The sequence below is a fragment of the Apium graveolens genome, unplaced genomic scaffold, assembly GCF_009905375.1.
Source record: "Apium graveolens cultivar Ventura unplaced genomic scaffold, ASM990537v1 ctg3000, whole genome shotgun sequence".
In the NCBI taxonomy this organism is placed as follows: Eukaryota; Viridiplantae; Streptophyta; class Magnoliopsida; order Apiales; family Apiaceae; genus Apium; species Apium graveolens.
The window spans coordinates 26,316-37,911 of NW_027417896.1; the positions used below are offsets into that span (position 1 = coordinate 26,316).

The 11,596-nt window shown below is 31.1% G+C and overlaps 2 long non-coding RNA genes across 2 annotated transcripts; both read right to left on the reverse strand.

Moving 5' to 3' along the window:
* Positions 1-2,393: 2,393 nt before the first annotated feature.
* On the reverse strand, positions 2,394-3,151 carry LOC141700864 (uncharacterized). Its single transcript, XR_012566552.1, has 2 exons — positions 2,945-3,151; positions 2,394-2,770 (listed from the first exon to the last, which is right to left on the reverse strand). It is a non-coding gene; the product is annotated as an uncharacterized LOC141700864 (long non-coding RNA).
* Positions 3,152-8,985: 5,834 nt separating this feature from the next.
* On the reverse strand, positions 8,986-11,196 carry LOC141700865 (uncharacterized). Its single transcript, XR_012566553.1, has 3 exons — positions 11,063-11,196; positions 10,060-10,218; positions 8,986-9,385 (listed from the first exon to the last, which is right to left on the reverse strand). It is a non-coding gene; the product is annotated as an uncharacterized LOC141700865 (long non-coding RNA).
* Positions 11,197-11,596: the final 400 nt, after the last annotated feature.

An 11,596-nucleotide genomic window follows, 5' to 3' on the forward strand; every position in this document is an offset into this window, starting at 1 on the left:
TGAAATATAAAATGACATATTGTAATTATTTTAGAAGTGTGAATTGAAATATTAGTTAATATTGTAAACTCAATAATTAGTAAATAACGAATGTCAAATGTGTAGATATTGTTTAATACCAATCTAATTTCTTTTGTCAAATAAATATTTGACATATTTATCATTTTATAATAATAAAAGTTAAAAATAATATTTATATTCTCCCTATTAATGTTCCGATTAATCAGTCCGATTAATGTTCCAATTAATGGCTCTCATTAATTTATAGGGGCTCGGAAATTTGAGTGTTGTGCACTACATAGTTGTGGTTTCTACTATCTAATCTAATTTGTCAATTTTATAGTAGTTATTAGTGAACACTTTACTTTTGTTATATCTATCTATGTACTATTCCTTAAATAGAGACCACTGACTTCATCAAACCTTAAACGTGGTTCCTTTTGTATATAAGGTTACCAAAATTAATTATATATTTTGGTTTTCATTTCTTCCCTTATAATTTTTCCCATAAAATCAGATCATATGGTTGCTAGGTTTCAAACTCAAGCATTAAATTAATTGTTTTTGTAATAAAATTACGATCACTATTTCTTGATGAGATCATATGTTACAATTTTTTTTATTTATGTTAAAATGTAAATAATTATAAAGACAACTAAAGTGTAATAATGTGTAAGGTATATTTCAAGTATTCTTCAACTAAAAGCAAATAATAATCACAAGAAGTGTTCTAAAAATCTTCAATTTAACCAATTAATTCGCGATTAATCCCCCGCAAGGTATCCAACAGATTCAATTTTTGAAATCCGATTAGTCCTTAGGAATTTTTCTGTATTGGAGTATATATAATTATTTAATAAAATTAAAATTATTATATTCATTTAAATATGAATAAATATAAAAATTAAGATATAATAAATATATATTTGTTAATAAATAACTAATATAATCATAATAATATATTAAATATAATTTAATATTATAATACATCCGTTTTTTACTACGATTAATCTCCTGTTTCAATTAATCCCAAATTGGTAGCACCACCGATCTTCCCCGATTCCCGATTTTTACAAATCACAAGTAACTAAATTTAAATTATTTCTATTTTTTTGGTTTGAAAATTTAATAAATTAAATTATTTATTGGAACTGATATTTTTTTTGGACCGAGGAAGGCATTGACCATACTTATTGATATATATTATTTTAGTAAATTTAATTGAAAATATTATATACTTTCTTATTTCATATTTCACATTCCAATAATTTTTTGATAATTAAATTGTAATTCACTTTAAATAGAACTTTAAATAAAATATATTGCATCTTTTCTTATCAAATATCAATAATAAAATGTCTATTGTTTCAAAATAAGTAAACAAGATACTCAAATTGAATTTAACCATATGTTCTATAAGATTTTTCCCATCTAATAATTTGCTTGTAGGTGAACTTTTGGTATAGGTTGGAACATTTTTTCCAATACTCTAAGAGAAAATATTTTTACATTATATTTAATTTGTAATATATTGAATCCCTTTGTTTTTTACCCCAATAATAACTCATTTAATAAAATTTTGGATTTAATTGTTAAATTACTCTAACAATGACTTTGGTAACATACATTATAAATTTATAGTTAAATACCTAAAATTACTACTTGGACAATGCCCAAAATTAATTTTTTTTTATGCTAAAGTTCACTTTCAGAGAAATAGAATTACCTTTACTTCTTGTAATTCTAAAGTCAAATTATCTCATTAATTTAGATGCAAAGTTAACAAGATTATTAAGATAGAAGCACTACAAGAAAAAGGCTAAATTCGACCGAAAAAAATCGGTCGAATTTAGCTTAATTCGATCGCGCACGGTCAAATTTATCTTATTTCGACTGATTTTAAATCGGTTGTAATAAAGGGAGTCGAATTTAGAAGTTCGGTCGTATTTAACTAAATTCGACCATCTAATTACGACCGAATAAATACGACCGCTTAAATTCAACCGAAAAAATTCGACCGAAGACGGTTAAATTTAAATTTTTGTTTGAAATTTGAAATTTCCACTCAAAAAAATGAATTTTTTGAAAAAGTTAAAAGGCCCGCCCAAAACTTGAATTCGTTGAAAATACAATTCTAAATTTAACCATATTCGGTCGATTTAACCAACACCAATTTTTAAAAAAATAAAATGATTAATCCGAACCCAGTTTCCGGTCATGTGTTCCAGTAACCACGAACAAGCACGGACCAAGTTTGTTTTGGCATCAAAATGAATTGGTTGCTCTGTTTTTATGTCCATTTTTGTATAATGGTAAAGGACAATCAACACAACAAACAACAGTCCAATCCCAACCTTAAATCCGGTTAATTTCAAACAAAAACCGATGACGACTCCGGCAAAACTCAATTTTTAATTGAATCTTAATTAAAAGCAATAATATCAAATTATAGTTTACAATCATACAAAGCTATCATAGGTGTATAGTCCTCCTAGGAATAACTTTAAAAAATTCTATTCTAAATTACAACATAAATAGATATATGAGCGTAGATAAAAAATGCGAGCACCTCGACAATTAGTTGCTCATCTTGAAGCAAATTTCCAAAATATTTTTTCAGACTCGACCAGTTGACTCAGTGAATCGTCCGAGTCAACTCAGTGAGTCGGCCAAGTTGACCCATCGACTTGTGTTGATTTGGCACTGATTTTCATGTCTCTGCCATTTTAGCTTCTTAATCCATCAGTTTCTTCTTCATTCTTCATTAATTCTGCACAAAAACACTCAAACATAAATTAGGGTTATAATAATTTGAACATAAATCTAGCCTAAATATACATATATCCGTGTAATCGTGTGTGTGAATTTTGATTTCGAATCAAACTCAAGTTCTATCGATTAGAACTCAAGTGGATTTGATCAAAAATTATTCGATTTTACCAACCCATCCAATTTAATGAACGATTCAACAGATTTTGCAATTGAATAGCTCGAATAGAGTGTATAGTATCTGATAGAGAAAGATTATTTGAGATTGGTTCGGAATCATTGATGAACTCGACGGAAAATAAAAGATATCAGCCGAGTTCTTGAGAGAGAATAAGAGAGAATTGAGACACGGCTGAGAGGCACATACACACAGCTTAGTAGTAAACCCTATTTTAGTGTATATTTGTTTTCACATGTACGGCTAGGATTAGATATTGAATGAGATGGACGGCCAAGATTGTAGGGTTTTTTTAATGAATTGGGCTGATTTGAATACTAATGGGCTTGGTATAAATCAGTTTATAAAATTATTTAAGTTTGGTCTGGCCTTATATTAGGATGATTGGGTTGGGCTTTTAATATATTAAAAGATGAAAACATTTTATTTTTGTTTTTAAGAAAGTAATTTTCAAAATGTTTTTCAAATAATATATTATATAAAATAAAATTTTGATGCTTTTTTGTCACGATTTTGAAACTTTTTATGTGTAAAAATATTTAATTTATTTTTAAATTAATTTCTTTTCAATGCACTTGATCTAACCGTAAGGATGTCAATATATATATATATATATTAATGATTTAACCGAAGTTTCATAACAATATAATTTTATTTGGTTTCCCATTTTAAAAGTCAAACATGAGTTTGACTAGTATAACTAACTAGTGATATATATATATATATATATTAGTGATATAATGAAAGTTTCAAATCAAAATAATTTTATTTAATTTGTCATTTTAATAGTCAGGCAACAGTTTGACCAGTACAGCTAATTAGTATTTAGTCTTGAATTGGTGTTTTATTTTTTTTTTTTTATAAATTTTTTTCATCGATTCAACCGTATGGATGCTTATATATATATATTAGTGTTATGACCAAAATTTCATATCAAAATAATTTTATTTGGTTTGTCATTTTAAAAGTCAAATATCGGTTAGACTTATACTCATAACTAGCATCAATTATATTTTTTAAACAAATAAAGAAATTTGAAAATTCTTATAGCGCATAATTTATTTTTTCAAGAACTAATTTTTTTTATTTGGATAACTTTTAAATATCCATAATTTCAAAATATTCACTAACATTTAAATAATTTTTTTTATTAAAAATTAAATTGAAAAAAGTTATAAATAAAACCGAATTTCGTTGAAATATACCTTCAAAATGGGCGGGAAATTTCCCTCATTTTTTTTAAAAGTGCAAAAGTATGGGTAAATTTCCCTCCATTTTTAAATATAAAATTTGACCGAAATCGGTTAAATTTAGGAGTGGCAAATAAATTACTTAGCGGGAAAATTCCCTCCATTTTTTTTGGGGCTAAATTCGAACGGAAATTTTTTTTGGTCGAATTTAGGGGCTAAATTCGACTAGTTTAATTTCGACCGTTTTAATTTCAACCGTTTTCAGTTAAAATTGATTGTAAATACGACTGTTTAAATACAACCGTTTGAATTCGACTGAGGCCGGTCGAATTTAGCCGTGTCCAAAGGATTCGACCGCTTGCGGTCGAATTTAACCCCGGCCGAATTTAAATCAGTTGTATTTAACCTTATTTTCTTGTAGTGAAGGTAAGAAGCATGAATATTGTAAAAATTAGCTACAAACTTTCTGGTTTGAAATGATAACAAATCCTAAGAATTGCAAATCAAGATCATCATTATCCCGATCTTAAAAGATTAAATTTGAAAAGTTGTTTAATTAATTATCTTAAATAACAAAGAGAAAATAAAATAAAATATAAAAAACTAAATTTAAGATATGACATAATCACCTTTGTGGGTGATAACTAAAAATGAAAAAAAATTAAAAGAGATTAAATTCTACATGTGACATAACCATCTTTTTAGGAGATAAATAATTATAACATCTCAAGGATCACTTATCTAATGATTATGAAGATCATTCTGATCATTGAACCATCTACCCTCATTTGCTACGTCATTTCCCTGCAGCAGTGACATAAAAAACTCTGAATTATCAAACTCAATGCCAGGTAGCTCAGGAAGCCCAGCATTTTCTTGTGGCATTATATAAGATTCAGGAACAACAGTTGTGGGTACTACCCCTATGCCAGACTGAGCCATTCCAATATTTTGCTGAGGCACCATGTATGATCCATATGCTGGCACAAGATCAACCATTGTAGGAGCAACCATTCCCCTTGTGGACGGAACCCGCATTGTTGACCCCGTTAGCATGGTAGGTATAGGACGGTTCAGTGCAGGTCCCACAAAAGATTCATGTGAAGATGCCAAGCCACACATTAATGTTTGCACCAAGACAGGACCAGGAGGTGTCACAGTGAGGGTTGAAGTAGCACTTACAGGTGCAAAGGAGGATGGTGGAGACATGGAGAGATTCATGGTCGAAGTATCAAAGGAGCACAGGGGAGATAGGGGGAGACTCATGGTTGAAGTAGCAAAGGAGGACAACGGAGACAGGGGGATACTCATGGTTGAAGTAGCACTTACAGGTGCAAAGGAGGATGGTGGAGACATGGGGAGACTCAGGGACCGAGTTGATTCAGGGACATAAGGCATTGATCCGGTACCTGTATAACGCCTGATAGCAGGCTCAGCTTCACGGAGAAGCCATTCAATGGTTTGCCCATCATTGTTGTGACCTAGTTCCTGTGTCAATTGAAAAATTCTTGCAGCTGTTATTATTGGAAGTCTGACTCTGGGTTCTCGGCCATACACCTTTTTGTGCCCAGAATTCTTAACCATCTTTGATTATTTTTAACGACTTGGTGTTCAGAGTAAAGTGATGGACTACAGAGGATCAGTAAGACCATGTTTATACAATATCAGTTATGTATTTATGAATTATGGTGAACTGTCTTCCACACCTAAATGTTTACTTAACAACCACTTACCAATACCAGTGAGCAGTGAAATTTTAATTATAATCATATAAAAGTACAAAATTTCACAAACGGTTATATACTTGATGCCAAATTTACATGCATATAGTTACTGGACTTTTAAATGTGCTCTGTCGTGTACATGTTTAATATGGATAAATTTAAAATAAAACATGTGTGGATAGTTATTTTTTACCAGTTTTTCTATCTTAAAAAATATTGTTAATTTTAATAAATTTTAGTTAGTCAATATTTTTTATTTGTTGCACAAATTTTGTACTAGGAGAAAGGGTACCGAGTGATATAAGATTTTAAATCTTAGATAATACATAAACATAAGCACTTTAAATTCAATTTATTATTGATGTAAAAATGTCCTATGTCAATAATCTCAGATATTTTCTTTTTCAATTAATTTGCTGATAAAAGTCCTATGTTCTTTTTTTTCTTAACAGACTTAATGGTTTCCTTGCTTTTCTTTCTTTGAGTTTTATCATTTACCAGTTCTTCTTGTGATACTGATGTTGAACCCTTTTCAAAAGTAGATTTGGGTTCATCAGCTTCTGATGAAATAAACTTAACAGGAGTTTTAAGGAAAATTTTATTTTCAGTGTCAACATCCTTAATTCCATCTTTATAGCCTAGGCATTCTTTCCAGTGTTTCTTTGAGATCGTCTCATGAACCTTTTTTCCTGAATCAGTCCAGGCTTTAAGGGTTTTTCTCTCATTCTCTAGATTCTTTTCTAACATACTGTATCTAGCCTCAAGAATCTTAATTGTATGTTTAGCTCTCTTACATTCTTTCTTCAAATCTATCTGATGTATCAAGTCAGACTCTAACTGATCATTCCTAGATTTCAATGTCTTAATTTCAGTTATAAGTCTATCATTTTCTAAAGTCTTATTCTTAAAACTACCATGCAAAGATTTAAGAATAGATTTCAATTCAGATATATTTTCAGTATCAAAAGTGAAGAAAGGAGTTTATACCTTAGGCTCAGAAGCAGCAGGATCATCAAGACTGTCCATCAGTGCATATCATGTATTTTCATCTTCAGAGTTAGAGGAGTCCACCCAATTCTTGCTTGAAGTGATCAGGGCTTTGCTCTTCCCTTGATCACACTACTAGAAATATGGCATCAGACATCGGTTCTGAACCGATATTAAAAAAAATCTGAACTGATGTCTTCGCGTGTGATGTTAAATGTCATTAGCCTTTGACATCGGTTAACAACCGATGTCTATTACGGTGCTATACATCGATTTTAAGATTAATTGTGATGTCTTTGCAACAAATTTCAACTTATATTACAGTATTTCTAATTGAATATGAGTATATTAAGAGGTATTTATCCATTAAAATATGAAACTTTACAAGCTCTAGAAGCCATTTATTAAAATTCATTCGAACAAACCGATGTCAAAATAGAGAATCAACATCGGTTTATTTATTTGCCCGATGTGAAATGCGGGATTAGACATCGGTTCATTTAGACGTCCCATATGAAATGTAGGATTAGACATCGGTTTTGTTTCTGTATCCAATGTGAAATCATTGAGTTTCTTTTCAGAACTGATGTCAAATGACTATTTCACATCGGATTTTTTAGTTCTTTTTTGTTTAATATTATTTTACCTGATGTCTTTCTTATATTTTTTACATCGGTTTATATTTACCAATGTGATGTTAATGTCTTGTATATTGCATGCCATCCTAATACTGTTCACATCCACAGGAACCAATTACATTTACAACCAAAAAAATACCAAACAATGCAACATAAACATAAAGCTACATTGATACCAAATTTCTTAACATTAAATATTCCAAGAAGTGGTCAATTCAGACACATTCCAAGTCTAAAATAAATATCACAACCACAAACAATAAAACCCAAATTTAATAATTATTACATCCAACAATCTAAACATATTTGACTTGGAACAGATATGTCAAAGGAAATCATGGAAGCCAAGCATAAAAGCCAATCGTCCCAGTCAAAGATAAAGAAGGCAAACAACGCGATTGACATATACCCAAAATACAAGATACCGGAAACTAGCTTTATAATCTCCAACTTTGTGAAAAAGTAGAAAATGGAGTAGAGGAACAGGTACAAGGAAGATGATCCTGCTGTAGGGTAAGCCCTCCACCACCAATTATAATCTTCACTGCATGTTATTACCAGAATAACAAAAACTATGAATAGGAGGATGCAAACCACATAACGTGGAGTTTAAAATCATGTCTTCCTCTATCTGACATGACTTAGCTACCTAAAATATTGCATAAAATGAGAATTCTTGTTTAAAGGACTCAAGGATTAATGGAAAAGAAGCAGGATTGTTTTTTGCAGCTACTTTCATTTTAGAATTTTAACATACTTCTGGAAATCTGGTAATCATTTGTGATTATGTCCAAACAAATTGGAAGACAACTCTCTTTGTTCTAATTTAGAACAAGTTATATTTATCTATGTTTAACAATTCAGAGTATATTTCCGGTGTAACGCAGAATCTCTACCATAACCTTGAATCGTAAACAGCTGCAACACATCGACGTCCCATCTAATAAATGTTTGTAGCAGACCGTCTGACCCCAGTAGGGACGCGTTAACCAGTTAGAAAGTATCTGTAGAAAAATAAATTAGGTGCTAGTACCCAAACCATCTACTACCATATTCTTAACTTTTAATTTTAATTATGTTTTGGCTAATAAACACCCGAGAAGTGCCTATATATCAGAGATATATGCGCCTTTCACAAATTATGTTTAACACACTCATCTACTTTGAGAGAAGAGTGCTTCAGTACCTTCATCATGCATCTATATTCTAAAATGCATAATTAACATAAAAACGTAGATATCGAAAGAAACTTTTGCACGACCTTTACCTCATTGATTCATCTATATCTTTCACGCTGCCTTGGATTGCCCCAGCATGTTGTTCATCTTCCTCTGTATCACTTTTAAAAAGTTGAAACGATAGAGGAAGCTATCAAGCACATAGGATAAGTTAATTATTTGAACACAAGTAAGTTGCTCACCTACAGAATTGATCTTTGTACTATTAAATTCTAGGTCACTTTGTTCAACAGCATGGTACATATCTTCGGTCTCGTCCTCTAACAGTGACTGGCAAAAAATCAACTTGAAAATAATGTGAAAAACAAAACATTTTACGTATTGTATTTCGATTTTAAAAATGGCATCGACTCAGATTTCAAATTCTAAAGCTATAAACATTCTACATTAATATATCCGATGTATGTTTACAAAGAACATTTATATAAAACAACTTAACCTGAAGTAGTCCCATTCTATCTAGAATTGACGTCTGTGACATTCCCATTCTCCAGAATACCGACCCAAATATCATAGCTGATGCAATTGACATTCTTGTTCGAACTTTATTGGTCGGCCCATCGCGAGAAGCCTAGTCATAGCTGATGCAATTTTGCTATATTTTGTCTTGGAAAAGTAATGGTCTGCTGTATTTATTCCATAAATTGCCTTCTCTTTCTATCTACACCAGAATTAGAGGAAACAGAAGAAGACACTGAGACATATGAAAATAGATTATATTGTTATAGTAACAGTGAGCCTGGAAAAGTTATATCAACAGTGATATTAATCTTACTAGCCCGAAAAACTTGAACATACAATCTTTTTAGAAGTACTTACGAAAATTTAACTAGTCACAGATTTTAGATACATCTTATGGGGGTAGATAAGGGGATTAGAGGGTGGTAATTAATTGGGAGCAAAACAATAAGAAAAATGTTCTTTAAAGCATTAAAAAAATTTATTTCTTCCTGCCAAATAACATAAAAGACACGCATGTGGAAAATCAACGTGTTCAAGGCACGAATAAACATAATTCTGATTAACCAAAATAGAGAGTATGCACTGGTTAGAATAAGTAACTTATGAACTCTTTAAAAAAAGGGATGCAATATGATATATGTGGTTAATCACATGCCACTAAATTATTCTTTCTACAGATAAAGAAAAAAGTAATAACAGAAACAAGAAATTAACAAACCAATCCTCAGGCCAAATATATACATTTTAACTCCCATATAATACTGTATCAAGTGTCCCAGTGAACAGACTGTCGTACTAAATATAGCAGGGGTAAACATGAACCATAGCTAATATGGTAAGAGGAATCAAATTTTAACCAAGATGAAGACTTACTTGCTGGGTGATCTTTCATCGTAACAAGTATCCCAACAAATATTGAGGCCAACGAAACATAGAATGATAGTCACTATGATCCCGTAAATCTGGAGGTCATGTAAGCTTGGGTTTTTATAGGCTCAGCAACTGTTGTCCCATTTACTATCATAATTGTCTCTGCACTTAAAGATAGCAACTGCAATCAAGTGGGTGTGATTTGGATTACTTAATCTAGCTACCCCAAAAAGGTTAAAAAGATTTGAAAACATAACTTAACTAGTTGTTAGCTTGAAAACTAAAACTGACAATTATTTTGAGCACGAAAAGTGCAAGCTTCAGATCCAAAAAGCTCAGGTTGTGTTAATTCCTGTTCTTGCTCTGTTAATGAGGTCATCCCCACAACTTAATTAACTAAAACGAAGGAGTGCATCATCCGTATCTATGTCAATTCTTCAAAATAAGATATGATGTATCAGACCAAGCACATTTTTTGCCTGATGGAAGCTAGAACAAAAACTTTTAAGATCCATACTAACAGACGTAGCAAATAATTTAAAAACAAACTCTGATCTGTAAGATCTAAACTCTTTCACTGTAAAATCAGACCTAAAAATAAACTCATAAATTAAAACACATAGCCTTCACCCGAAAGAAATCAAAATACTTCAATATATTTATACCAAAATATTACTAATATAAGAATGAGTACAAAAAATGAAAACATACACATGAAATGGATCTAATAAATCTGTTTGAAGTTATCCGTTAGAAAAAGTCTATTTTTCTTGTAGTTGAGAGATCATTTTTTATGTATTCATAATACCACTGTAAATCTAAAGGAACCAACAGAACTTGAAGAAGATCCATGCTTTTGTATCCTTCTTTGTTTTTTTAACACCTAAACTTAATAGCAGAACATAATAGAATAAACAAACTGAACATACAAATATAAATATACACTGGCAGATCTATATAAATACACAATGGATGTAAATAACGCTAAAAGAGAGAGATATTTTACCGATTGAAGGATATGTTTCAAGCTCCAAAGCTTCAGACCTATAAACAAAAGCTTCATTAAAATCAAAATGTAAAATTTTGAAACAAATTTAAAATTTACATATATAATCAAACCAAACATTTGCTTTCTCGACTCGATTTTAAGCTACCAAATTAAATAAGACCACCAATTTTTAGCCCGATTTGTAACGGAAAACTCCTTCCCTTTCTTCAAACCATCGTCAATCGCTTTCATCATGGCCAGAGTCTAACCTTCACCAATCGATTTTACATAAATCGAAGCTTCCACCAAGATCTAGATAGGGAGTCGAAAGAGAGAGGAGAAAGAGATGGTAATAGAGAATACAAAGGTAGAGTGGAGAAAGAGAGAGACGGAAAGAGAGAGGGGGAGAGAGGGGGGAGAGAGGGGGGAGAGAGATGAAGTTCGATATTTAAGAGAGAGAATTAGGGTTTTTGAGATAGAGCAAAGGTTTGAGAGAGAATTACAATCGTGGTCTGAGAGAGAGAGAGCAAAGAGAGAGCCGCAAGTTTGAGA